Below are 27,859 nucleotides of genomic sequence, written 5' to 3'. Positions count from 1 at the left end.
GTTATAACAGATTAGCGAATATGATGCAGAGATGAATCTCAAGCACTGTTTTCACTGAATGTTTTCTAGAACATGGAAGCAAATATGTTTTCCCGCTGTTTGGTCTTACAAGAAAACCAGTGATTGTGTGTCCCACACCAGGTGCAATTTGTGTACATTTCGGGGCCACTGGTCATGTTCACAAAACAAAAACACACATTTTCTCTTCAGATATGACAGACACAAAGATTCTGTATAATAACTGAAGTGAATAGGCCAGGAGCCATTTTGGAAAATTGAAAACATTAATATTAACCAACCTTTTCTTCCCCACCACATAGATTTGGGGGTGCTCTACGTATTAAACAGCTGCACAACCTCTGAGTGAGGACCTGTCCATATTTGCCTACACTCCCGGAAGTCGCGGGAGGCTCCCGAGTTTTCGTGTAGCCCCCTGCACCCCCAGAAGTGTAGGCAGATCTTCCTAGTGAAGTGGGTAGGATGGGGAGATTTAATGGGCAATTTGTGGGTCCCCGAGGAGGGGGCGGGCTAAACTGTGCAGACTTCCTGAGAAAGGTGTGGGGCCTAATTACAGCAACAGTCTGTCTCCGCCACCTGCAACGGCCTGCAGCAGCAGCGGCTCTCTGCACTGCTCCCGGATAGGATGAAAACAAAGTCAGTAAGTATGACCTGATCGCAGTGCAGAGAGTGGTCCTCCACCATGCTATGGGTTGGATTATGCATGTTCATGTGCTGTGCCCTCCCTCCCAACTGTTATGCTGGGTATACACTACTAGATAGATCAGATATATCGCAAGTGCATCGGCGGATGTGTAAATCCGATATGTCCGTGAATAACGCAGTTCACAGACATCAGGACGGCCCTGCGGCATAGCAGATATATTATGCAGATATATCGGTGCATAGCGTTCCCGCTAGGCTGTTTTAGCGGGGCGCCGCACTCTGTCCGATTTCAAAAGGCAGAATGCGCCCTTCCCTTTTGGAAGCACCTGGCTGAAACAACCTGCTGGGTGCATTCACCACCCGCGGTTCGGAAAAATTGCGGTGCAGCAATCACTGCCGGTGAATAGATGCTGTGCGTATAGATGCTGTGCGAACACTAAGTGCATCTGCATGTGTGTATGGGCGACCCGCCGACCGCCCGTACACTGGCAGCAGGGACTTTACAAGTGGGCAGGCAAATTGAAATGTCCGACCAGCTGTGATGTCTGGCCAGACATATCGAGCGGCAGGTTGATAGGTGTGTGTTGCTTACCAAATCGGCTGCTCGGCCAAGTAAGTGTGACCCTAGCTTACTATTGACTGATGTAAATTGCTAACAGCAGGTATGAGAGCAAAGTGAGTGATAGCATAAGGGAGAGGGAATGGGACAGCACGACCTACATAAATACACAATAATGTTTATTTAATTAACAGGATATAACTTTAGTCATCCTGTAGTATTGACAGAAGCGCTAAAATAAGTAAAAATAAAATATGAGAAATACAGGCTGAGGGCCTGATTCAGAGCCGGACACTCAGCGCTCGCGAGCGGGTCTGAATGAGACCCAGAGTCTCCTATATCCAAAATGCTTGGGACCAGGTGTATTTTGGAATAATTACGTACCAATATGAGATACCTTGGGAATGGGACCCAAATCTAAACACAGAATGCATTTATGTATTATATACACCTTATACACACAGAATGCATTTATGTATTATATACACCTTATACACACAGGATGCATTTATGTATTATATACACCTTATACACACAGGATGCATTTATGTATTATATACACCTTCTACACATAGGATGCATTTATGTATTATATACACCTTATACACACAGGATGCATTTATGTATTATATACACCTTATACACACAGGATGCATTTATGTATTATATACACCTTCTACACATAGGATGCATTTATGTATTATATACACCTTATACACACAGGATGCATTTATGTATTATATACACCTTATACACACAGGATGCATTTATGTATTATATACACCTTCTACACATAGGATGCATTTATGTATTATATACACCTTATACACATAGGATGCATTTATGTATTATATACACCTTATACACATAGGATGCATTTATGTATTATATACACCTTATACACATAGGATGCATTTATGTATTAAATACACCTTATACAGACAGCCTGCAGGTAATTTAATACAATATTTTTAATAATTTTGTGTATCAAAAAAAGTTTGTGTATATACATGAAATTAATTTAAGTTTCATATACACCCTATACACACAGCCTGAAGGTGATTTTATACTATATTTTTAATAATTTTGTTCTTTAAACAAAGTTTGTGTACATTGAACCATCAGAAAGCAAAAGTTTCACTTTCTCAGTCATGCTAAAAGTATTCCGTATTTCAGAATATTCCGCATTTCTACACCGCCTCTAGGCGCCAGGCATCCTCGCGCCGCCTCTAGGCGCCAGGCATCCTCGCGCCGCCTCTAGGCGCCAGGCATCCTCGCGCCGCCTCTAGGCGCCAGGCATCCTCGCGCCGCCTCTAGGCGCCAGGCATCCTCGCGCCGCCTCTAGGCGCCAGGCATCCTCGCGCCGCCTCTAGGCATCAGGCATCATCATACTGTACCACCATTACAAAACAGGTATCCTTATAACACCTTTGCAGAAGCAAAATGAGATGTAGTTATTATACCTCCGCACGGGATGTCGGCTGTTGAAACCCAGGCGCCGGAATCCTGACCTGCGGACAGAGCACTGGCGCTGTTAGCTGCGGGGGTGGGTGGGGCGAGGTTAGGGTTAGGCTGCAGATGGAGGGGGTTAGATTTAGGCGCCACTGGGGGAGGTTAGGGTTAGGCACAAAGGGGGAGGGGTTAGGCACCAATGGAATGCATTTGGATGTAGGAACAGAGCGTTAGGGGGTGAAGGGAGGAGGGTTAGCATACTTACGGAGCAGCGGTCGGGATGCCGAGCATTGGGATGCCGCTGTCGGTATTTTGACAGCCGGCATCCTGACTACCGGTCTCCCATACGCAACCAAAACACCAACAATATGGATACGTGTAAGCATTAACTTTTAAGTACTGTATTTACTTTACATAACTACAAGAGAACATAAAACAGGGATTTAGGTGCATTAGATGCGGTGCTTACTTGACAACTTTGTATCTTCAAAAGTGCATCATATCACATCTCTCATTTCTCTCCAATACAACTAATTAACCAAAATAAAATGATGCAGAATATATAGATCAAGTAAACCAATTATTTGACATTAACATATGTTAAAGGTTACATAGTACAAAGCTGAAAAACGCACCTGATGTAACTGAAGATGTATATTAAATTCATACATCGAGGCAGTTAGCCATATTAGGAAGGTGCAGCACTACAGAGCGGCAGAACCTATGCAACCTTGCTGGGCAGAGCAGTGTTGTATGGATTTGGTTGGACTCAGGCGGCACGGGGGTGGGGGGGGGGGGGGGACAGGCTGTTTGCTGTTCTGTATGGGATTACTTGGGACAGTGGTGCTGATTCAGAGCCGGACGCTCTGACAGAGCACTCGCTCTGAATCAGGGCCGTCCTTCTTCATTTTTAGAGCGGTATAGCTGCGGGTGACCACCCACAGCTATAGCGAGCGGCCAAAAAGATGGTCGCGATGGTCAAGACCAACGGGCTTGCGACGAGACCCTTGTGGTAGGGTCTCGTTGCCGCAAGCCCTGGAGTGCTTTTGGCTCTATCAGAGCCGAGAGCACTCCCACTGACATGACTTGTAGCGAGACCCATAGCGACGGCTTGCCCGATGCTGTCCGGGTCTCGCACATACGCCTGACGGAGCCGCCTCCGTCGTGCGCATGTGCACTGGGCTAACATCAACCCGCCTGCGAGCGCTGAGCGCTCGCGAGCGGGTCTGAATTAGGCCCAGTATTCTATTGGAGGATGGGTGGCTTTAGCTTGTAAAGTGATTGGGTAAGAACTAGGGATGTGCAGGCTCGGATAGGTTCGAGTTTGCACGTGGAGTTCGGATTTTTCCCTCCAAAAAAACGGAACTCAGAAAGAGGCAAAACGTCATCTTACATGGACGAACATCATCATTCCTGGACAAAAGTCCAGGAATGATGATGTTCGTCCATGTAAGATGACGTTTTGCCTCTTTCTGAGTTCCGTTTTTTTGGAGGGAAAAATCCGAACTCCACGTGCAAACTCGAACCTATCCGAGCCTGCACATCCCTAGTAAGAACGCCCATCACGGATTAGTGCATTCATGTTTTGTTTTTTTGTTAAGTTTGAAGCAAAGGTCTTTCATCTTTATGGATGCTCAAAGGCGACTAGTACAAAGCTCTACAACCATTGCATGTTTGTCTTAGATAGAGGTAGTAGCCATTCCCGGATATACGATTACTTGTATGTTCTGCATACAACACCAAGAGGAGCTGGAAACACTCTCTGCCAATGCCTTCCATCCTTTACAGACTATGGACCTCATTCAGAGTCGGTCGTTGCGGCCGTACGCCACCGATGTTCGCTAAACTGCGCATGCGTAAAGTTCGCAATGCGCGTGCGCGAACTAGCTGCTACGATCAGAAATTTCTCTCTCCTTGAACACAGCCAGGTCGGTAGTTTGAGTGACAGAATGAGGCGTTTGTGGGTGGTAACAGGGGAAGGTGCTTGAAAACGGGGGAGTGGAGATCCGAACGCAGGCGTGCCTAATTATGCGAACAGCGTTTAATGGGAGTGCATAATTAACAAAGTAGCGTCATGGCACACGTGACATGGGAGGATTTTACACTGACTTGATCGTAGAGCTTAAGAGAGGGTATGGTCAACCTTAAGCTCTACGACCAGCTCCGATGGTTCCCGATGCTCGCGATTAATCCTTATATCCCAGGAGATGACGTGTGTTCGCTTCATTTGCATGTCCGGCCCCTTTCCTCTACGACCGTGCGGCCGCAACGACCGACTCTGAATGAGGTCCTATGTGTGTCCTAACGAAGAACTGAACTGACCCAGCAAACTATGATCTTACTGCATCCGGTCTGATGCCAGCTCCAAGGGAGGGAGAGGAGGCCGCACTCCTCAACACTCATCAGGCCAAACCACAGTATCCAATACAACTCACAACTTTCCACACTGGTTGCTCAATTACATTCAACTAAAATGCTCTTTTATACTGTTCATTACAGTAAGTAACTTGAACCGTAGAAGTCTGGATATGATGAAAAATTGCATGAGAAGGTCTGAGGTCAGTGGCTGCTAAAGTTTGTGCTATTGCCAGGCACCTGCTGTAACAGATGCCGGGTGATCTATTTCCCATGGCACTCCAATGCTGAAATACTTTACAGCGCCAGCTTCAAACAGACCAAAATAGTGAGGAGGGCATTATAAAGAGGCAGAGAAACATTCCAATGCACTTTGTGTAGATTGGTATAAAGTGTGAGCACTGTATTTAAAAACTAAGGGCCTAATTCAGACCCACTCGCGAGCGGCTGTCCGCTCGCAAGTGGGTCGATGTTCTGGACTGAGCATGCGCACGACGGAGGGAGCTCCGTCGTGCGCATGCGCCAGACGCGACGAGCGAAGGAAAGTCCTTCGCTCGTTGTGTCTGATCAAAGGGGGCGTGCTGTCGATGTTGATTGACAGCACGCCCCCTTTGGTAGGCGTGCCTCCCTGACGGGGGCGTTCCCACGGGAACGCCTCCCGTCAGAAGCCGGCCCACTGACATCACTAGTGATGTCAGTGGGAGTGATTTTGGCTCTGATAGAGCCGAAATCACTCCGGAGCTGGCGGTTGAAAACCTCAACCGCAGGCTCCGGCTCGCAGTTTCGATGGTCGCGATGGTCACGACCATCGCGGCCATCAAACTGCACGCTCGTATAGCCTGTGGGTGGTGACCCACAGCTATACGAGCGTCCAGGAGGACGCTCCATTTTCATGGAGGCCGGCCCTCATTCAGAGCGTGCGCTCTGCTCAGAGCGTACGGCTCTGAATGAGCGCCTAAAAGTGCGTTATATCTAATATTGTACATTAAGGGGTCAATTCAATTAGACGCGATTAAATCTCACTCGAGTGTAAGTGCGGCTATATGCTGCACTTACCGAACCATCGTACTTTTGTATTTTCGTTTGCAGCCCCATAGGGCTGTATACAAAGATCCACGAAGCCAGGGGTAAGATCGGGCTGGAGTTCAGCTGCCGCGGCCAGAGTGTCTACGCCATTGCAGCGTCAGCTCGCCCCTAACTGAAGTGGCCCTTAAATAGCTTCAAAGATTTTTTTGAATTTTCCTGTAACATCTAGTAACTAGGGCCGGTCTGAGCAAATACAGGGCCCTGTGCTAAATCCACTGCAGGACCACCATATCTTACTGGAGAGGGGTGTGACCATCAACAGAGTGGGTGTGGCTATCAAGGAAATGGAAACATCCCCAATTTTAATGACCGATTCTTCGCCAAGCCAATCACAAGGGAAGAGGGGGTGATGCAGGATCACAGTAACCAATGGTGCGCTTCTAGTCTAGGACAGGGGTTCTCAACCTCAACCCTCAAATTTTCCCTACAGGTCACGCTTTGGGGATTTCTGTCTGTGGAAGCAGGGGGGATAATCACTGACTCGGCAAAATAGATGATCTCACCTGTGCATGATTAAAGAAATCCTTAAAACATGACCGGTTGGTGGTACATGAGGGCTGGAGTTGAGAGCCACTGATCTAGTATATAGAAGAACATGGTATAAATTTTATATGAAGGAGTTTGTGAACAAATGGGGAAGTCGGAATTATGAACAGATACTTATATAGCGCCAACATATTCAGTTGCAATTTACAATTGGGAGCCAAACAGTAATAAAGCAAGACTGAGTGGGAGATGTATCAAACCTTCGAGAGATAAAGAGAAGATGCCCATAGTAACCAACCAGCTTGTAATTGTCATTTTATAGACCAGGGGTAGGCAACCTGTGGCCCTCCAGTTACTGTGGAACTACATATTACAGAATGCCTTGCCACAGTTTTAGCATGCCCTAACCGCAAAACTGTGACAGAACTTGCTGGGGTATGTAGTTCCACAGGTTGCCTAAACCCGGTATAGACGGTGCGAGGTAATGACCGTTAGAAGCTAATTGGTTACTATGGGCAACTTCTCCACTTTAGCTCTCTCTAGGGATTCATACATCTCTCCCTCAGTAATAACAGACAGATCAATATGAATGTCGTGCAGAAGTCCTGAGGGGCATTGTTAGATGAGTGAAGTGGGGGAGCGGAGGTCATTTTGGGGTAGCTTCTTATTACAGTGAGTAAAAGGTAATGTGTGGCCCTATGGAAGCTTAAAGGGGCGAATATGAGCCACGCTGACTCTTAAAGCACCACAGTGCTGCTGAACTAGTAATCATAAATAAGAAGCATGCATACAGGAGCGGTCACACATCACATTGTCCCTGCGGTCTACTAGGTAACAGTCTACAGCATTCTAGAATACAGAGACAAGAAGTGTCTGTAGGTGGTGAACTAGAGATAACTAAACTTAACTTTTATTATAAACTTCTACATTACATTTTAATATCAAAACAGCAAAACTATTAGCAAAAAAAAAATACACAGATGTGTAAAGAAATTGAAGATTATGATTGAAAACTTTTTTTGCTGTATATCCTTCTAATCTTAGTACATTAAAAGAGACTGCGGCCGAGGACGGGGCCAGGATAGCGGCTGTGGCACTGAAGGAGTTAATCTTCCTGCTGCAGTGCCATTTTCAAATGAACAAACGCCGCTGGGCTCCAATTTCAAACAACTTACTGGCGCCAGGATCAGTGTTCATACAACCAAGGTATTTACTAAGCAGTCCTGTGCACCAGCATAAAATTGCATACATATATCACATTTAAAAGTGCATATATTTTACAGTGCGTTTAATGCATTGAAATTATATGTGTATAAAATAAGTACGAAAAAATATGAGATATGGTAAGAACTTACCCTTGTTATCTCTATTTCTACGAAGTCCATAGGGTTCCACAGGATACCTTGGGGTATAGGTGTGACGTCAGTCGCAGGGCACCAAAGAGTTAAGCTTTCAGCCTCCCAGGATGCACTAGGTCCCCCTCCTATACCCCGCCCCCGGGCCAAGGCACCTCAGTTAGTTACCAAGCCATAGGCCGGAGGAGGAGAAGGAAGAGAGAGAACAAAGATCTGGACACATACAAGAATCACATTCTCACCAGAGGGAGACGGAAAACCGGTGACCAGAGCAAAGCCCATCTGCAGCACAGGTGCGACAGGGCGGGAGTCCTGTGGAACCCTATGGACTTCGTAGAAATAGAGATAACAAGGGTAAGTTCTTACCATATCTCATATTTTCTACTTCAGGGTCCATAGGGTATCCACAGGATACCTTGGGGATGTCCCAAAGCAGTATCCTTTAAGGGTGGGGACGCTCCTGTGCAGAAAGGAGAATCCGCCGCCCGAAGGAAGCATCCTGAGAGGCGAAGGTGTCAAACCTGTAATACCACACGAAGGTATGGACAGAAGACCACGTAGCAGCCTTGCAGATCTGAACTGCCGAGGCACCACGTCGAGCTGCCCACGAAGGACCACAGACCTAGTGGAATGAGCCTTCAGAGAAGGAGGGACCGGTAGGCCTTCATGAAGATAAGCTTCAGAAATAGCCATACGGATCCAGGCTGCCAAAGTTTGCTTTGAAGCAGGCCAACCCTTTTTACGGAAGCCAAAGAGGACAAACAAAGCGTCCGACTTCCTAAACGAAGAAGTGCGGTCAACATAAGTCCTTAAGGCCCGCACAACATCCAAAGAGGCCTCACCCACGGAAAGACCCGGTGAGTTAAAGGCCGGAACAACTATTTCCTCGTTAATATGAAACTGGGAAACAACTTTGGGAAGAAACTCGGGCCGAGTGCGGAGCACTGCCCTGTTCCCATAAAAAACCAAGAAAGGGGGTCTACAAGAAAGAGCCCCTAACTCAGAAACACGTCTGGCCGAAGCAATGGCCAGAAGGAAAACAGTCTTAGCTGTTAGCCATTTAAAATCCACTGAGCCCAGTGGTTCAAACGGCGGTCCTTGGAGAGCCCTCAGGACCACAGCCAAATCCCAAGGCGCCACAGGTGGAACAAAGGGCGGCTGAATGCGGAGAACACCCTGCATAAAGGTGCGCACATCCGGGATTGTAGCAATCCTACGGTGAAACCAGACAGATAGGGCCGAAACCTGTACCTTCAAAGAAGCAAGGCGAAGCCCATGATCTAGTCCCGCTTGCAGGAAGGCGAGAATCCGAGACAGACGAAACTCCCGCGGTGCATAACCTCTCGGTCGACACCACTGGAAGAACGTATGCCACACGCGATGGTATATCCTCGCGGAAGACGGTTTCCGAGCTCGCAACATGGTACGCACCACAGAGCTGGAAAACCCCCGGGACCTCAGCATGGCCGTCTCAACAGCCACGCCGTCAAAGACAGCCGAGTCAGGTCCGGGTGAAGGCAAGGACCCTGAGACAGAAGGTCCGGTCGTAGCGGCAACCGCAGAGGAATGTCCACGGACAGACCCTGAAGGTCTGAGAACCAGTGCCGTCTGGGCCACGCGGGAGCTATCAACAGGAGCGTCCCTCCTTCCTGTTTGAATTTCCGGATTACCCGTGGAAGAAGGGAGACCGGAGGGAACAGGTATGCGAACCGGAACGTCCACCGGACGGACAGAGCATCCACCAGAGACGCCCCTTCGTCTCTTGTGCGAGACCCGTACACCGGCAACTTGTTGTTGTGCCGGGACGCCATGAGGTCGATTTCTGGAAGACCCCACCTGTCCACCAGTAGTTGAAAAACGTCCGGGTGCAGGGACCATTCCCCCGGATGAACGTCCTGGCGACTTAGAAAGTCCGCCTCCCAATTGAGCACTCCCGGGATGAAGACCGCTGATATGGCCGGAAGATTGCGCTCCGCCCAAACCAGGATCCGAGAGACCTCTACGAGAGCCGCCCGACTGCGAGTTCCTCCTTGCCTGTTTATGTAGGCCACGGTGGTAGCGTTGTCCGACTGGACCTGCACCGGGCGACCCTGGAGAAATCGCTGTGCCTGCTGGAGAGCATTGAAGACCGCACGGAGTTCCAAGATATTTATTGGAAGCTCCGCTTCTGTCGGCGTCCACCTGCCCTGGAACAAGTGTGGACCCGAAACTGCTCCCCAGCCCCGAAGACTGGCGTCCGTTGTCAACAGGACCCAATTTGGAACCCAGAACGGACGTCCCTTGTTGAGGTGGGTCGTCTGTAACCACCACGTAAGGGACAGGCGAACCTCCTGGGTGAGCACAATCGTCTGGGACTTCAGAGACTGAGTCAGCCCGTTCCACTTGGACAGGATCAGGTGCTGCAGAGGTCTGGAGTGAAACTGGGCGTATTCCACCACGTCGAACACCGACACCATGGAGCCCAGTAACCTCATCGCCGAGTGCAAGGACACCCGGCGGCTGTGCAGACAACTGCGCACCCTTGACTGTAAAGCAGAGATCTTGTCCTCCGTCACGAAGATCCTTTGCTGTCCCGAGTCCAATAAGGCTCCAAGATGCAGAATCCTCCGAGACGGGATTAGAGTGGACTTCTGCCAGTTGATTAGCCAGCCGTGCCGTTGCAGCAGTGCAATGGTCAGGTCCAAGTGGCGTAACAGGAGCTCTGGAGATCCTGCCACCAATAACAGGTCATCCAAATACGGCAACATGCGGACTCCCTGCAGCCGCAGAGAAGCCGCCATGACCGCCATCACCTTGGTGAAAACACGTGGTGCTGTTGCCAGGCCAAAAGGTAACGCCCGAAACTGGAAGTGGTCGCTGCTGATTGCAAACCTGAGGAACTGTTGATGGCGCCAAAGAATAGGGACATGCAGGTAAGCGTCCTGTATGTCCAATGACACCAAGTAGTCCCCAGGTTCCAGCGCCAGAATGATGGACCGTAGGGTCTCCATCCGAAACTTCGGGACCCGCAAAGACTTGTTGAGTGCTTTGAGGTTGAGAATCGGACGATATGACCCATTGGGTTTCTGTACCAAAAATAGATTTGAATAGAAACCCTGGCCCCTCTGGGAGAATGGAACCGCCACTATAACTCCAGCCTGGAGCATAGTGTGCAATACCTTCCGCAGCTCCGTAGCCTTGTTTCCGGTCTGATGGGAGACCCGTGGTGAAGAAGCGAGCCGGGGGTCTGTGCCGGAAGGAGAGGGCGTATCCGTGGGAAACCACCTCCAGAACCCAAGTGTCTGTCGTAGTGGTCGACCAACACTGGGCGAACTGTAGCAGGCGGCCTCCCACCCTGGGATCCCCCAAAGGGAGGCCCGGACCGTCAGGCCGCAGGCTTGTCATCTGGCTTGGGGGCTGGACGTCTGGTACTCCATGCCTGCTTCCGGGGCTTGACCGATTTCTTAGGGCCAGCCTGTCGAGGAAACGACTGTGGTTTGGGCCTGCCCTGGGCCCTAGATGACCGAAAGGACGATGGTCCCGAACCAGAAGGAGCAGCGGCCGACGGGAGACAGGCAGATTTGGCTGCCGCCAGCGTGGCCACAATCTTATCCAGATCCGGACCGAAGAGAACTTCTCCGGTAAATGGCAACGCTTCCAGACCTTTCTTGGAATCTGCGTCCGCCTTCCAGGATCGCAGCCACAAGATGCGAGGAGCAGCTACCGCTGCTGAAGAAATTCTAGACACCAGAGTACTAATGTCTAGAGCCGCCTCGTTGATGTAGGTGGCCGAATCAAGGAGATTGCCAATCAACTCCGCCTGATCGGCCGGACAGTCGGATTCAAAAGAAGCCTCTAATGAATCCGCCCAGCGCTCCATCGCTCTGGCAACCCAGCAAATGGCCATAGCCGGCCGTGCTGCCCCCCATGCAAGGGAATAAGCGGACTTCAGGCAGATTTCTACCTTGCGGTCCGTAGCATCCTTAAGGGAGGACATGGATGGCATCGGCAATGTGGCACTACGGACAAGACGGGTCACGTGAGAATCCACCTGTGGAGGGGATTCCCACTTCGCAAAATAATTATCCGCGAACGGATAAGCCACCGCCAGGCGTCTCTGCGGCTGGTATCTTTTGCCAGGTTGTTTCCACGCCTCCTCTAAATGGTCCACCAACTGACCCGAAAGAGGAAAGACTGTGGCATCGCCCTTCACATCTTTGAAAAAGGCATACTTAGATTTAGCCGCTGGGGGAACTTCGTCCTCAATCACCAAGGCTGTGCGGACCGCCCGAATAAGTCCAGGAATATATACTTTGGACTTAGCATCAGCGTCCTTAGTATGGAGAGGTTCCTGATCGTAAGGATCTAGAATCTCCCCATCATCAGACGTCCCTTCGTCATCCTCATAAGGAGCGGACAGAGACGCCACCGGCCTTTTATGAGACCGCATCACAGACTCCCCTTGCAACACATCCGACAAGTGCTGTACAGAACTCGTCAGGGAGTTAACCCACGCTGGCTCCTGAGAACCCGGGAGCGGGGAAATAGGGAGACTGTGGGGTACCACCAATTGTCGTGGGAACCCCTGCATGGGTGACGACACCACAGACTGCTGGGACAAACCCATCGGAGTAAACGCGGGCTGCGGAGCTAACTGGCCCACTAAAGCTGTTAACGCCTGAGCGAAACAAGCCCAGGGCGGCTCCTGTACCGGTGCTGTAACCGTAATAGGCCGCGCCATGGACAAACACTGCCGGCAAAGGCCCTCCGCGCTACCCTCCCCCTCCGCTAACGGTACTTTGCACGTGGTACACTGTAGCCGGAGGGGAAAATCACTTTCAGACATGATGGCACCACGTATGTGACCTCTCTCACCAATTAAGTATTAAATAGGCGAGAGACCACCCTGCAGCACCGCACCGCAAGGGCTTTAGCAGAAAGAACAGGGACAGTAATAAAGCTGACAGTTTAGAGAAGAAAAGATTACAGGCAGCAGCGCTAGCACAGTCACATACAATGCAGAAAAATAACAATTCCTGCACTAACAGCGCTGATCACTCAACTACACAGACACAGGGCCTGGTAGGACACAGCGCTGCATACACAGACCTGACCACAGCGGAGGAGAGGTATGCGGGGGGACCCAGACCACGATGCTTCCGTCCAGCGCTTCCAGCAGCGTTCACCATGCGTTCTGGAGAAGATGGCCGCCGAGGAGCAGAGAGGAGGCTGGCCTGGGGGAGGAGCGCTGCCACAGGACCAGTCGGCAGCATGCAGAGAGGGCTGTGTGCAGCGGGGGAGGCGCCGGCTGTGAGACAGGGAAGGCGCGCTCCCCTGGCATGCATTTAACCCCTGGGACGCCGCAGCGCTACCGCTCTGCTGCGGTCCGCTGTCCCAGGGGGTAGTGGAAGCGCAGGTTGGTCGCCTGGCTCCACGCTGCAGCCAGTCCCCAGGGAGCCCCCTGCCTGGGGACTTAGGACCATGTGATCAGCGGGGACCCACCGCGGGACCCCGCTGCTTACCTCTGTCCCCCTTGAATCCGGCCATGGTCCGGAGCATCTGGGGTCACCGCTAGCTGTGACCCCAGACGCCCACCAGCATCCCCGGATCAGTACCGGCGTTCTGGTACCGGCGGGGTGTAGGGAAGACAGCATGGACGTCAGGACTGACTGTCCATGCTGTTCATCCAGTTGTGCAGCCACAGCTGCATGAAGAATAAGCTTCAGGGGCTCTTCTAGCCCCCACTCCAACAGGTGCACCCGACTCCGGCCGGGCACCAAACTAAACTGAGGTGCCTTGGCCCGGGGGCGGGGTATAGGAGGGGGACCTAGTGCATCCTGGGAGGCTGAAAGCTTAACTCTTTGGTGCCCTGCGACTGACGTCACACCTATACCCCAAGGTATCCTGTGGATACCCTATGGACCCTGAAGTAGAAAAGCACTTTAATGTATTTCAGAGGTACTTTGTTATAGAAGGCTTTGTTCTTGGGACACTCACTTAGGAAGTGTTTAGGTTAATGACTGTATCCTGACATCAGCAAAGGCCATATGTTAATTTAAAGAACTTTCTTTGAAATGCACAGACTAGGGGGTCTCCTGTGTCTCTGTATAACATGCACAGCAGGGTATATTTGAGGAAGTCAAATGCTAATTATATTGCTAAAAAATCACATTGATGACAGATACACTGGGTAGTGGATATATGAAAAGGAAGAAGGCAATTGAGCAGTTCCAGTGAAATGTAATTATATTTTGAGAGACAGTTGTCTGATTTGTATACTAGTCTTAAGCTGGGTACACAATTGTTGATATATCGTTCGATCGACAAACGGTATATATCGTTTATATCGTGAACAGGTGTTCACAGACGTATCCAGGTGACCCTGCAACACAGCCGATACCAATGTATCTGAAAGATCTATCTGTGAATCTGCCTCTGTGTATGGGAGACCCGCTGCCACCCAGTACACTGGCTCCCGGGACCGCCGACATCAGTAAGTCTTAGATCCATATAAAAAAAAAAAAAATCAACATTTCTATTATGCTTTATTTTAGGGATAGACTGGCACGTATAGCATACTGTCGACCTACCCATTGTCCACATTCTCATGTCGACATGATGAATGGAGACATTATACCGAACCCGCACTAAAATATATAAAGAGACATCAAAACATTTTTAATCACATATTTTTCCATTTCCAGCTCACTATACTCAGTACCATAAGCTGATGCAAACACGGTCCTCAAGGCACCCTAACAGTCCAGGTTTTAAGGACATCCATGGTTGAGCACAGATGGTTAAATCAAAAGACTTCTGTGCCCAAGATGGTTATCCTTAAAACCTTGGACTCTTAAGGGTGGTATCCACTTAGCGATTTAACCAAGCGATTGCACGATAATGATGTCGTTATCGTGCAATCGCTTGCAAATCGCGCATGCATCGGGCATGTTTTGGTCGTAACCGATCAGCGATGCGCGTGCCCGCTGGTCGCTTCCGACATCGCCCGTACATGCTGGTCAACCTGACGATCCCATCAGGTTCAGCATGTGCGGGGATGAGGGATGTGCCTGGACTGAACGAGTGAATGTTCAGTCTAGGCACATCACTAGATATACAAACGAGAGCACGATTGCAATGTCGTAATCATGCTCTTGTTTGTATATCTATAAGTGGATACCCGCCTTTAGGGTTTCTTGAGGACTGAGGGCCTGATTCAGACCCTCAGACTCGGTCACAAGCGCTGAGGTGGCTGCCGAAACGGAGGCGTCCCCATGAGAACGCCTGCCGTTTGGGGGCGGCCCCACTGACATCACGAGTGATGTCAGTGGAGAGATTCCGGCTGTTTTTTTTTCTTTTTTTTTTTTGAAGCCCGAGGTGCAATGGCTTCAAACACCCAGTGGAAAACAGTGCAAAACTGTGCTGGGGGCATAGGACCTTGGACCCTCTCCAAAAGGAGAAGGGCCCCGTTACTCCCCAACTCCTCAGAGCCAAAAGGTCAACTGAGGAGAAAAGGGTCTTCGGATCTCCCCTCGCCGAAGCTTGAGGAGACCCCTTGAGTCCCCGACCCCCGGAGCCAAAAGGCCCCTTAGGGGGCAAGGGTCTTCAGACTTCCCTCCGCCTCACGGCTCGGGGTCGTCCCTTTCTCTCCAGGGTTGGCCGAAGCTTCCCCCTGGGGAACGAACAAAACCTTCAGCCCTCCCCAGAAGGAGAGGGCCATGGCTACAAGGGGAGAGGGTGGCCCATAAGGGTCTCACCTAAACCCCATCAAAACACGTGACACAACACTCAAATAACATAAAAATGTGTGGTGAAGGTGCAAAAAAAGTGCAAACACACGTGTAAAATAAATAAATGAATAAATAAGACCCCAGCCTTACAGGCCGCGGGAAAAATAAAAATTATCCTTGCCCTAGCCAGAAGGCCGGGGCAAAGGAAAGTGCAGACAGAAGTAGGTGAAGTGCAAGTGCAAAGTGCCGTACTAGTGCAATGGGTGTGACCAATACCCGTGCATTTTCAGGCACCCCTGGCTCTGCCATACCAGGGGCACAGGCACCTCGGGCTTCAGGCTGCTCCCGGCCCTGGCAAGACCAAGTGTTTCTCCGTTCCCTGCCAGGGTACTGGACCAACCACCCTTAAGAGAGTGAGTACTACGCCCCGGCCGTTCTCCGCTCCAACGCAGGGGCCTCCTTCGCCCCCTTTTAGGACAGCGGATACTAGCGCCGAGTGTTTCCCCACTCTCTACCAGGAGTCAGTCCTCCCCCAGCACAGTACTCCACAGGGTTTTTCCCCATTCTCCCCCAGAAGCAACATCCAAACCTCTGGAGGCAGAACAGGTACTCCACCCCATGTTTCCCAAGAACAGATACTACACTTGATCTTAGCCAAAAGGCCGAGAAGCGATTCCGGCTGTTAGAGCAGAAATCTCTCTGGGGCTTGCGGCCACGAGACCCTACCACAAGGGTCTCGTCGCAAGCCCGATGGTCGTGATGGTCTTGACCATCGCCACCATCATCATGGCCGCTCGCAATAGCTGTGGGTGGTCACCCACAGCTATGCTAGCGGCCAAGAGGCCGATCCGCCCCCCAAAAAAAGCCAGGCCCTGATTCAGAGCGAGCGGCTCTGAATCAGGCCCTGAGTTTGGGAACCTCTGCTCTGTATTATAAATGTCTATTTTAGAGTTTAGAGGGTCTATTACTATAAGTTGAGTAACGTGCCTCATGCCTCTATGTTATTATCATCATCATTATCCTTTATTTATATGGCACCACAAGGGTTCCGCAGCGCCTTACACAGTACATAAACAAATAAGCACACAAGAAAACAGAAATGAACAGTACAAACAATACAGGACAGATACATGATTTATACATTGCTGCATAACACTTAGATAAGCAGCATGGTTGGGTGCTGTTGTAAATTAGAGTATAATTAAGTGAAGGAGAAGCACATGAGGGAAGAGGGCCCTGCTCGTGAGAGCTTACATTCTAAAGGGGAGGAGGTATGGAAACAAGAAGCAGCATGGACGCCTGACGCACTTTACTCACGTCATGAGTTATAATTAATGGGTCAATAAATGTGAACATGTAAAATCTCTGCTATAAATAAATATTTTGAATTGCTGATGTGTATATTTCTAATGTTATCGATAGCCTGTTCTTATGTAAAACACGTAAGGAGCCATTTTACTCTACATAACAAGAATGCAGCACAACTGGATAACTGGACACTACCCCGATGTGAAACACCGAACATATTTTCACGACGGTGTCACTGTTAATAAGACATGCCGATGATACTAGGTCTATATTCAGGCAAGGGAAGACATGCAGCCCTCTCCATCCATGAAGTAAAGGGCCCCATACATCAGCAATTGATTGCAGCAATCGTGCAATTGGCAATCGATTGTTTCTAAAAATCTTTCCCTTTTTCAATCGATTGTGGCAATTCTGCAATCGATTGAAAAAGGGAAAGATTTTTATACACAATCGATTGCAAATTGCACGATTGCTGCAATCAATTGCTGATGTATGGGGGCCTTCACTCTCAGTAGATAGTCAGTACACATCTAATCGCTCTGACAACCAGGTCCTTGAGGCTTGTGCAGCCCTGATGAGGCTTTTCTGAGAAAACCACCATAGAACTTTGTTCGAAATGTAAGATGTATTTTTTTGGTTTATTGTAGCAAAACACTAGATGGTTTTCATTTTCAGCTTAAAGAACCACCACCTTATTCAAGGCTGGACTGCTTTTCAGCTGCTTTGAGCAAAGTACAATAATAGTGAAGGAAAGGTTCACAGAGCAGCTCTTTTTTAGCAGAAAGACGTAAGTTATCCACAGCTCAGATCATAATCATTCATCTCAACCGTTCCTTTTTACATGAATTCTGATGGGGAGGGGGGGGGAATTCAATTCAACATGAATGCCTGGCTACATATCGGCAATTAAGTTAGTGGGGTGCGAAGGGAAAACTTGCAACGCTGGTGGATGTGATGTGCCGTTCCAGAAAAGCACATTGCATCGATGTTGGGCAATTTAATTCCCCCCCCCCCATCCACCCACTGTATTTCTTCATTTTTCATTGTAAATGTTTTTTGGGGGGGTTTTTAAGTCTATCGAGACAAAATACATTCTGCCAATATCGGGTAAAAGCTGAACCCTCACCTATACAATGGAGGCAGCAAACTAAATGGCATGAAATTATTTATAATGAAAAAACGTTGAATGAGACATCCTGAAGAAAACGCAGAGTAACTAAAAGCCGTCATTTTTGCGTCCATTGTAATAAACCTTGAAAATAATTAATTTTAGAACATTCTGTAGTTTGTGTAATAGTTACGTGTGTAAAATAGGGCATTTAATTTCCATTAAAATACACTTACAGGTTTCTGCGGTCACTTCTATGGGTTTAACAGAGGTGACGTCATTTGGGCCACTGGGGTCTATGGTGGTTGTATAAACATTTATAGTGCCATAAAGGGGATTTTTTTTGGTGTATACAATGGCAGCGTTTTCAGGACAACTCAGTAGGATTTTTTTTTTTTATGTTTTATTTGAACAAACAATTACTTGTGTGACAGATGAGACAGCTCGTCCTAATCTTAGAGATAGCGGAACGAAGCTGATCGTACTTACCAAAACCAACTGTAAGGGGCGCAAAAAACCCCCAGAAATGACGGCTTACATGGATGAAGTACGTCACGGATTTGAGCGTAGATCGGCACGGGATGCGGTCAGAATGCTGACATCGGAATCCCGACACCTGTCAGAATACAGGTTACGGAATCCCGCAGGTAAGTACTGGGGTTAGGGGGAGGATTAGGGTAAGGGGTGGGTTAGATTTAGGCACTAGGGGGAGGTTAGGTTTAGGCACCGGGGAGGGAGGGTTAGGGTTCAGGGGGAGGGTTAGGCTTACTTAACTGGGGGTATCGGCATTCTAACCAGGTCGGGATTCTGACCGCCTGCATCCCGTACCCAACCCATAAGCACGGCTCAGCAATGTTTGCGCTGCCCATCTGCGCCGCAGATATTGTGGTCCGGGAAGGACAAAGCTGTTAATGTGCGATTACACCAGTGAGCCCCCCAATACAGTTATCTCAGCTCCAAGATGTAACCTCAGGCTCTACATAGGGTTTTAGGAAGTTAGATAATGGTTTGTCATTGTTAAATACTTCTAAAGGAATTTTAAATGGTATTGTATGGCAACATATGTACACTATGTAGACAAAAGTGATTGGACACTGACAGCAAAGAGATCAACAAGTGTTTTTTTGTGTAGGGCCAGCACGTGCAGTGATTACTGCAGACGCCCTTCTTGGCAAACTGTCCACAAGATCCTGGACACCAGCAGGTGGTATGTTCTGCCATTCCACCTCATGTACAGTGACCAACTGTGACACTGAGAAAGGTCAAATCAACCTAGAACACCCCCATCGCTCCAATTCGTCCCAGAGGTTCTCAACAGGGTTAAGATCTGGACTCTGAGCTGGCCAGTCCATCCGGGGTTACAAATTTTCTGTATACCAGTCCAGTGCCACCCTGGAAACATGACAGGTGGAATTGTCATCCTGATAATAACAATTGTTGTTTCTGTAGCAAGTGCTTAGGACTCCCTACCAAGTGTTCTTGTCGAAACCGCCACATTAGTGGCCATCTGGAACTCGTGTACAATGGTATGCACGATACGCATTTCGCTTGCGCGGGGGTGTCCAATCACTTTTGTCTACATAGTGTAGCTTGGACCTCTGCCAGTCTCCAACAGCACAACTCTCATCATACAAATAATATAGTGGGCACCACAGCAACAAATGGTGGATTTCAGCACAATACCAAAAGTACTGTAATAAAATGCTCCTGGTGTCAGCTCTGCCCAGCTGCATGTCTACCCGGCGAGACAGAATACAGACGTGCCGCATATCATTTTAATCAGCAGAAGCTGTTTGTGCGTTCTACTTGTATCGGCTTGTGAATAAGATGCATTTTAAGGGAAACATTTGCACAAAAAGACACTCTGCGTTACCTAGTCGCATGGCGCTCACGCGTCCTGTGTAACGCACGGAGGACAGATGTATGTGGACGCATCTGTACTTACAATAACATTCAGGTCTGTTACCATGAACAATTAATCATATGCTTTCTTTACGATAATCTCCTTTAATACAGAATTGAATGCCACTTGTTTTATCACATTGATTAACTGTGATCATCTGCGGTTTCAATCAATAGCTTACAAATGGCAATAGGAATGAGTGCTAAACAAGCCTATTAAATCTACCCCTAAGGGACTAATGTATTACAGGGGTCTTCAAACTTGGCCCTCCAGCTGCTGTGGAACTACACATCCCAGCATGCACTGCCATAGTTTTAGCATGCTGTTATATCAAGAAGGTGGTAGTGCATGCTGGGATGTGTAGTTCCACAGCAGCTGGAGGGCCAAGTTTGAAGACCTATGTATTAAACAGTCCTATATTTGGTCCTTATCAGACCTCCTGCTTCGCCACTCATCATTGCAAAGCAGGAAGAATTATATAAATGTACAAATCGCCCTATGGTGTGAAAGATCACTCCTGTGCAGTCTCATCACCACCTGTATAACGTCCGGAAACCAGCGATGTGTTTATCAGGTCTCGGCTGCTATGCACAAAAATCAAAGATGATGCAACTTCCCACCGTCATCCCTACTGCAGAGGACATAGATAAAGGCTATAAAAACTTGGCAAAATGTAATTTATAAATGCGACATAGGGTTACACTTAGTAATTTATTCTACAAGATATCTAAATCTGCCGGCAAACTGAGAAATCTCAGCTTTCCCCACAGTTTTCTCTTTAATACATTTATCTTTAAGATACATTTGCCTGTTAATCTACAAAAATACAGATTTTTGCACATATCACAGTTTCATACATATGCCCCTCTCAGGGAGGGGGACAACGGGCACTGACCTGCTGACAAAGACTCAGGGACAATTTAAATAAATGATCTTGCGCTCCCAGTTAGGGTTTTAAGCAGCTGTCTATTATTTTATTAGGTCAGAAAAACTGGCTAATCTGTAATTTCTAAGGGCTGATAGAGGCGCTTGTTATTATGAAGTTGCGGTGTGTTATTCAATAATGTTGCCTCTGAAAAAAAACAATGTTATCTACATGGACCGATAATATTTGAAATACAACGCAATTGAAAAAGTCAGTTGTGACGAAACGCGTTGGTGCATACGGACCCCCCACTGACGTCACCGAAGCGCGAGACAGCAACCACCAGAGTGCGAGACACACAGCGGCTCTCTGACAAGAGCCGAGGAAAGGACGCTGCCTTAGTAAAAATACAAGCAGCGGTCGGACGAACGGAAGCCTCCCACAGCTGACAAATCCCGTACCAGCCGGCCACATCACAGCTGACAGATCCGGTACCAGCTGCTCTACAGGACGGAAAACTTCTAAAGGAGAACACCGCCTCTAGGGAAAGGTAGGGCAAGTATTCATACGCTGCTACTAATGAACTTTATACACTATCAGTGACAGGTACCTTTTTAACACAAACCATAAAATTGTCACAGAAAGCGCTATAAACATTTTGTGTCTGTGTTTATGTATTGAATGCATTGTATATCAAATATTATCGGTCCATATAGATAACATTGTTTTTTTCAGAGGCAACATTACTGAATAACACATCGCAACTTCATAAAAACAAGCGCGTCTTTCAGCCCTTAAAAAAAAAAAAAAAAGACTCCGGGAAGCTCTTCGTTCAAGCTACAACCTTTTGTATTCCTCTCCATGAACAGGGTAGTGGGTTAGGGTTTTATCAAAACTAGCAGCAACTAGAGCAGCAACAGAATGAACTGGTGGCCCAGAAGAAATAAGGGGTTTGCCAGTTCTCATTCAGTTTGTGTCCATGCCAAACCCAGGCACATACGGACACCGCAATATGTGAGGGCAGTTTATGGTGTACTAAATACCATTACTCACATTTTATTTAGCTTGTGAGCGGGGCCTTCCTACCTATAGATCTGTCTGTTATTCCCCAGTTTTGTTCTATTAATGTTTCCAATTGTAAAGCGCAACGGCATATGCTGCGCTATATAAGAAACTGTTAATAAATAAATGTAGTTTACAAAAGATAAAAGTCTGCAATGCTAGTGTATACTTAGTTACATTTAACAAATGCCAAGCATCAAAAAGGATTTGCAGTTTTAGAACACACACATACAGGTTTATTCTAAAGGGGCCCATCCATTTGCCGACTTTCTGCACAATGCGACCAAAACCAGGAGGTTTTGGTCCAAACGTGCAGAAAGTCTGCTAGTGGATAGCCGGCAAGGAGCAGCGATGCGCGTGCACGCTGGGTCCTTGCCGACCATCTATCGAACATGCCGGTCGACCTGACGACGGTCGTCAGGTTTGGCATGTTAATAGATGTGGAGGTTGGGCTCCTGCACTGAAGACGTTCAGTGAACGTCTTTCAGTGAGGTGCCCGCACCACAGTGACATGTAAGTCTGACCGCTGGACGTTCAGACTTTCAGGTCGTTAAATGGATAGGCCCCTTACCTCTCTCTACCATGAAATCAAATGGGCAGTATACAAACATATTTTCCCATCTGTAGCTTATACCCAGACTAGTTGGTATATGCACATTGGTGTTGGAATGACTGGACAATACACAAAACTATGCTCTGCTAAAAGCTTACACAAAGCCGTGCACAATATCCAGCGCATCAGATGTCTGTTCCCTGCAGTATAGCGTACACCATGTACTTAGTCATAGAAGTACATTATTTGTCTGCCCCTCCCTTAAAGAATGTAAGCTCTTTCGAGCAGGGCCCTCTACCCTCTTGTGATTCTCCCTACTGTAATTTAATTTATCTCTTACTCCCCACTAGGGCAACTAAAGGCGTGTATCCACTAATAGATATACAAACGAGAGCACGATTACGACATTCCAGTCGTGCTCTCGTTTGTATATCTCGTTCAGTCCAGGCACATCCCTCCGTCCCCGCACATGCTGAACCCGACGAGATCGTCAGGTCGGCCAGCATGTACAGGCGATGTCGGAAGCGACCAGCGGGCATGCGCATCGCTGGACGCTTCCAACCAAAACATGCCCGATGCATGCGCGATTTACAAGCGATTGCACGATAACGACGTCGTTATCGTGCAATTGCTTGTTAAAATCGCCTAATGGATACCCCCCTTAACACTCGGCTGCTTATGTGGGTGTAAAGGTTGCTAATATAACAATGTTTATTATACATGTCCGTGTCCTGCATTGTACTGTATTGTAAGTCACTGGTTACTTTTTTGGTTATGTACTTTGTAAGGCGCTGCGGAACACTTGTGGCGCCATATAAATAAATAATAATAATGTAAGCACTTCTACTGGTTAATGTGCATAGGGATTAGGTATGGTATGCCGGCGGTCGTGATGCCGCCGATCAGAATAACGAGAGTTGCATCCCGACAGTCAGAAACCCGACACTCTTAAGGAAAGTAAGCTAACACTAACCCTCACTCCTAAAGCTCCCTCACCGATGCCTAACTCTAACCCTCCCCCCTTAGTGCTTAACCCTAAGCCTCCCCTAGTGCCTAACCTTAACCCTAAACTTAACTCTCCACCTAACACCTATCTTCGGGATTCCGGCGCCAGTTTGACCGTTGGCACCAAGCTCGCTGGGATGCTGACTACATCACTGTGCATAGTACGGGGAAATCAACAAAAAGTAAACAAAAGCTACTATATGTGAGAGAGTCAGAGAGATTTCAAATAAGTTTAAAGAGCTTCGATACAGACAAGAAATATCAGTCCCCACATTTAATATAAAAAACGGCTTTCAACTTATATTTAATGGCTTGGTAATAAGAAATAAATCCTGGGCTCCTATTTAAACTTGTACGTCGGAATAATTTATAGAATTTAAATTCACAGAGTTATTTTTCACTCCAAGATCGCCGTTTATATATCCTTCACATCAAGATCCACGTCGCAAACACCTCATCCAATCTGGGTGTGCGCGTCCGTGTAACAAACTAGAGCGACCGAGGCTAACCTTTCTCCGTAAAAGTGTCTGCGGCCTCCACCATCCGGGCATTTCATTAGTGGCGCTAAACTGGCGAATACGTAGCTGTACAAATATAATATATCCCTATAATATATATTGTGACTGCACACTAGTGGGACACGTCTAACATTCTTTGCACCCATGAGGATATGCCCCATTTATTTCAGGTTCTGAAAGGGTGTAAATCAAAATACAAACAAAAATAAAAACCAGCACACAGTCACTAATCCAGCAATCTCCTGTCCCGAACAATACACAGACACGTTATCTGACTCACGGCGGCGAGCTGGCCGTCTATTGATCTATACTGTGTGGGGCTGCCCTGGCATCCCGACAGCCGGGATAATAACTACATCCCATAGTGTGATGTGATGGCTTTAAATAGGTAATAAAGAGGAATTGTGCTATAGCTGAACAGGAATCTATATAAACTGCCTCACTAAGTACAGTGCTGAACGCAGCCACCACAGCTCAGAGACCTATGTGAAAAGATTCAAGAACGTGGGGGGGGGCGGGGGGCGGGGGTTACATAGGAGCAGATCAAAGAAAACAACTTTTGCTTTTTAGCTTCTCTTGCACCCTCCTCGGAAAACTCCATATGCTACTCTTGAGAACATCACCAACATATTGGTTTACATTTTTGGAACACTATACATTTATTTAACTGTTGGTCCTTAACAAGTTTTCTGTATTTTTCCAGAATCAACCCAACACCCCCGAAATCTAGATTCTGTGCACAGACAATGTATAATGCACACCTGTGCAATGTGCTTTTATCTTCCCTGTATATTTACACTGGGAAAGAAAAACCATCTCCCTGATGTGACAATGATAAGCTTTGGCTTGTACAATGCTTTTTAAAACTCCACACGCATTTTCCATCATCAAACTATACCCAGACATTCATATTACAGTGTACAGCAAAGACTATTCCGATCATCAACCATTTGTAACATACACATAAAAGTATATCATGGAAATATGGGAACAGGACAGACAGTAATCCCCTTCTCGGGAAAGTAACTTTGTCAGAATACATAACTTACATGGATCAGGGAAGGTGGTGGGTTAATAGGTGGGCTCCACATCCAGGTAGAGAAGTGCAGTAGAGAGTAGACGGTTCCTAGGGGTCACAGTGGATGCACATACAGGACAGCAGGTAGAAGAGGTTGGGGGATGCACACCTGGAGCCATCATGGAGAGGCATCTTGTGGCAGAAGGCAGTCATGTCACTGGGAACATGTTGCTCTTCTCACAGCACAGCAAGCCCTGCCGGGGGTGGGGTCACAGTGTGATTAGGGAGGATGTGGAGATAGGAGCATGTAATGTGTCACAGCAGTGAGAAGAGTAACACCAGAGTAATGACAACAAAGTGGTGGAGAGGGGGGTGTCACAGCAATGAGGGTACACCTAGCACAGGGGGTGTCACAGCAATGAGGGTACACCTAGCACAGGGAGTGCCACAGCAACGAGGGTACACCTAGCACAGTGGGCGTCACAGCAACGAGGGTACACCTAGCACAGTGAGCGTCACAGCAACGAGGGTACACCTAGCACAGTGGGCGTCACAGCAACGAGGGTACACCTAGCACAGTGAGCGTCACAGCAACGAGGGTACACCTAGCACAGTGGGCGTCACAGCAACGAGGGTACACCTAGCACAGTGGGCGTCACAGCAACGAGGGTACACCTAGCACAGTGGGCGTCACAGCAACGAGGGTACACCTAGCACAGTGGGCGTCACAGCAACGAGGGTACACCTAGCACAGTGGGCGTCACAGCAACGAGGGTACACCTAGCACAGTGGGCGTCACAGCAATGAGGGTGCACCTAGCACAGGAGGTGTCACAGCAATAAGGGTACACCTAGCACACGGAGTGTCACATCAAAGAGGGTACACCTTGCACAGGGGGCGTCACAGCAACGAGGGTACACCTAGCACAGTGAGCATCACAGCAATGAGGGTACACCTAGCACAGTGAGCATCACAGCAATGAGGGTACACCTAGCACAGGGGGCGTCACAGTAATGAGGGTACACCTAGCACAGTGAGCATCACAGCAATAAGGGTACACCTAGCACAGGGGGCGTCACAGTAATGAGGGTACACCTAGCACAGTGAGCATCACAGCAATAAGGGTACACCTAGCACAGGAACCCTCACAGCAATTAGGGTACACCTAGCACACGGAGTGTCACATCAAGGTGGGTACACCTTGCACAGGGGGAGTCACAGCAACAACGGTTAACCTAGCGCAGGTGCAGGGGGTGTCACAGCAACGAGAATACACCTAGCACACAGGGTGTCACAGCAACTAGGATACACATAGTGGGGGGGAGGGAGGGGGTATTACAGCACTGGGAGTACACCTAGCGTGAAGATGTCACAGCACAGAGGGTATACCCAGTGTATTTCTGTGTGGGGTCACAGAACTGAGGATACACCCAATGTGTGTGGTGGTGGTGAGGGGTGGGGGAATTACAGCACCAAGGGTACACCTAATATGGAGGAGTCACAGTGCTGAGGATACACCTGAGTGTGGGGTAGGGGGGTTTACAGAACAGGGGTTATACCCAGCACAGGGTGTAAAGACGCTGGGGGTACACCTGTCATGGTGATCACAGAGTGGGGGTGTAGGTGGTTACAGCACTGAGGGTACACCTAGGGTACTAATGGTATATGTGAGTGTCACAGCATTGGAGGTACCCTAGGGTGAGGGGGATACAGCAATGAGGGTACACCGAGTGGAGGTGAGAAGTTTAGGGTAACTAGTGATCCTGGGAAAGAGGGTGTGAGCCGGTACAGGGTCCAGTGAAAACGGATGAGACATGCAGGGTCCAGGGAAAGCGGGTGAGGGTCTCAGAGATCCAGGGAAAACGGGTGAGGTATCACAGTGATGCATAAAAAGCGGGTGAGAGGCACAGTGACCATGGGTGAGGGGCACAGTGATACAAGGGAAGCGGGTGAGGGGCACAATGATCCAGGGAAAGCGGGTGAGGGGCACAGTGATACAAGGGAAGCGGGTGAGGGGCACAATGATCCAGGGAAAGCGGGTGTGGGGCACAGTGATCCAGGGAAAGCGGGTGTGGGGCACAGTGATCCAGGGAAAGCGGGTGTGGGGCACAGTGATCCAGGGAAAGCGGGTGTGGGGCACAGTGATCCAGGGAAAGCGGGTGTGGGGCACAGTGATCCAGGGAAAGCGGGTGAGACGAGCAGGGTCCTGTGGTCAGAGGCTGCAGTCCCGTGGAGCCAGGAGGAGACGTCACGCGTGTGACAGCGGTCACCCGATAGGAGCAGCGGCGGCGGCGGCGGGCACGGGAGGTGTGTGGAGTGGGACTCTCGGTGGCGGTCAGACAGTACAACCGCTGCTCGAGTCCAAACCCCGGTAACGGATCTATGGCAGGTGGAGGGGAGCGTGGCCGCTGGGCACGAGATGGAGGGGATCGGCCAATCACGCCGCAGCCGCTTCCCATGGGTATGTCAGGGCGGCCAATCAGAAACCTCTCACAAGTTCCGTCCAGCACCTGGTCGGGAAAAGTTGGATTGGATGATAACACGCGGTGTATGCGGGTGTGCGCTGTGCTGCGGGCGCAGCATCCTTCCTCCGTGCACCGGCACACCCTTCCCCCCTGAGGGGCCCGTGGGACAGGATCTGTATCTCCGTGGGGTGGTCTGCCGCCCGGGGTCGGGACTCAGAGGGGGAGGTCGGGGGGGCTGCTGCTGGGTCTCACAGCAAGAAACACTGCCCCCCAGCTGCCTTTAAGTCATATAGTGTGCCTGCCCGGAGGAAGCAAAGGATATATCTATAGCCTCGCACTCACGAAATCTTGGTTGCACAGGATATGTGACCATGGGGTATATTTACTAA

The 27,859-nt window shown here is 48.8% G+C and overlaps 1 protein-coding gene and 1 pseudogene across 1 annotated transcript in view; both read right to left on the bottom strand.

Annotated features, from left to right (window-relative positions):
• Window positions 1-27,531, bottom strand: part of ST3GAL5 (ST3 beta-galactoside alpha-2,3-sialyltransferase 5) — a 123,567-nt gene extending 96,036 nt beyond the window's left edge. Inside the window, exon 1 of the mRNA XM_088454284.1 lies at window positions 25,037-27,531. The gene's annotated coding sequence lies outside the window, so the exon portion shown is untranslated. The remainder of the gene's footprint in view (window positions 1-25,036) is intronic.
• On the bottom strand, window positions 16,267-16,339 carry LOC148480534 (U2 spliceosomal RNA; annotated as a pseudogene).
• Window positions 27,532-27,859: the final 328 nt, after the last annotated feature.

This window comes from Taudactylus pleione, unplaced genomic scaffold (assembly GCF_031769625.1).
Source record: "Taudactylus pleione unplaced genomic scaffold, aTauple2 ptg000611l, whole genome shotgun sequence".
Classification (NCBI taxonomy): domain Eukaryota; kingdom Metazoa; phylum Chordata; class Amphibia; order Anura; family Myobatrachidae; genus Taudactylus; species Taudactylus pleione.
The sequence above is the reverse complement of the archived record's forward strand: the minus strand, read 5'-3'. Positions and strand labels throughout refer to the sequence as shown.